The following is a 2,392-nucleotide window of genomic DNA, read 5'->3' as shown; positions in this document are numbered from 1 at the left end:
GCATTTAACCTATAATGTAAAAAAAAAATGTTGCAAAACACAATCCCATTTAAACCTAAGGGTGTTAATTAATGGTCCGATTTGGTGCAAATTGGCAGCCAAACCAAACTTTTTTTTTTTTGGTTAAAAGGGTTGAACTAGATATATTATTCCTCATCAAGGAGGTTAGGAAATACAGTAAAGTTAGAGTCATATGGCATAAGCAGGCCATCAGAGTTACAAGAGAACAGGATAGGTTTAAATAGTAAGTTCATAAAACTATTCATACTAGTACTATTACAATTAGAGAAGGGGCTGGCAGCTAGATTCCATAAAACATCACATCTTTCAGGTACCAGATCAGCTTGGTATGATAAGAGCCTCCTAGACTGCCTCTCTTGGGAGACACTGACTACGCCCTGTTCAATTCACCTTATTTTTGCTGAACTAAAATTATTTTTACTGAACTGAAATTTTTTTTACTGAACTGAAAGTATTTTTACTAATTCCATGTTTTATTTCTTCTTTGAAGTTACTGATTTTTACTTAATTGAAATTATTTGGGAAATTCTATTTGGTAACACTATAGTTTTTATTTTTCTCAGTGCTAAATTGCCAAAAAAAAAATATTATCCTTCGTAAACTTTAACAAGTTATAATTTTTCAATGGTAAACTTAATGAAATTATAAGCTTAACCTTAGTTAACTAAAGTCTTAATGACTAATTTAACCCTAATCTCATTCCACTTTTTCATCCAAAATCCTTCAACCGAAAAACTACTTTCCAGCAGCCAGAACCACCGCCCAACAACCATTGCTGCCGTCTAGCAGCCACTGCCACCGCCATCGCCCAGAACCTTCCCCTTCTAACCAGCCAATTCCACAATTACACAGTCTCAGCTATTGCTGCACCACCTGACCACAACCACTATCACCCACCATCTCCAACCTCCACTCAACCTAGCAGCCCAAAATATTGTTGCCCACCTTACCACAACCAACTGTCACCCCCTCTGCTTCACCCCGCATCACCAATCTCAGCCCTCTAGTCCACGCATAAAAATAACACCAAAAAAAATTTGGGGAAGGGTGGTGGTGGTTCAAGGGGAAGAAGAGATGCGACAGGGGTGGGGGTGGTAGGCGCACCGGCGGGGGAAGGGCTAAATGCGAGCGTCGGCATGGGTAGAGGTAGGGGAGAGGTGGTTGGTCGGTGGAACTTGTTCATAAAGTGAAAGGTAACGATGAAGAAAAAGAGGAGGAAGAAGATGATGATAGGTTGGGTTTAAACGGGGGCATTTTAGGCATTTGAGTGTTAAGTAAGGATATTTTAAGAATTTTAATATTCTTATTTTTAAAAAAAATCTTAACCATGGTTAAGAATTAACTAAATTATTTCATTAAGTTTACCATTGAAAAAAATTATAACTAATTAAAGTTTACCAGGGATAATAAGTTTTTTTTGAAATTTACCAATGAGAAAAATGAAAACTATAGTGTTACCAAAGAGGACTTACTACATTATTTTTACTAAACTGAACTTATTTTTACTGAACTGAAATTTTTTTTGTTGACCTGAAATTATTCACTAGTAGAAAATTATAATTTAGCACCGGTTCAAAATCGGCTTTTTGCATCGGTTTTGAACCGGTTTGGATTTTAGGGATGCCAATAATTGAAATTATTGCCACCGGTTCAAAACCGGTGGCAATATTAATTAATAGCACCGGTTAACCGATGCACATTTGTTGTTATTAGCATCGGTTAACCGATGCCCATTATGCAATAAAAAATCAAAAAAAAAATGTGTTTTTGAATTTTTTTCACTTAAAAATCACGAGACACTTAAATATAATCATAATATACATAAATCACATATATATTCATCAATAAATTGTTAATTTACACTTTAAAAAAAATACGACATCATTCTTGAATCTTGCATCTTGTGTTTGAGTTCATGGATAGTGATCTTGAAGCTGTTATTTGGGATAGGAATATTGTACTCTCTCCTGCTGACACAAAATTAAAACACCAACAATACAACCCACAATAAATTAATATTCCAAAACCAAAAAAAATTAACACTTTGAATCGGTCTAGTACAAAATCAAGTAATATAATCCTCAAAATCAAGATTAAAACAAAATTAATTTTGATATATAATCCTCAAAATCAAGTACCAAAAAAAATAAAAAAAAACAAACAAATTAGATATGCCACAACCCACCACCAATAAAACCACCACCACCATTCACCGTCATTACAACTAACCTACAACAACCCACCACGCCAAAACCTAACCGCATAAAACTCCAGGACCAGAACCCCTACCCACCTAACCCTAACCTACATACAATCCAAATGAACCCAAATATACAACCCCAACCCTAACAAATTCGGCCGAACCAAAGCA

This window comes from Chenopodium album, chromosome 14 (assembly GCF_948465745.1).
Source record: "Chenopodium album chromosome 14, dcCheAlbu1.1, whole genome shotgun sequence".
Taxonomy (NCBI): Eukaryota; Viridiplantae; Streptophyta; class Magnoliopsida; order Caryophyllales; family Amaranthaceae; genus Chenopodium; species Chenopodium album.
This window is presented reverse-complemented; position numbering follows the sequence as displayed.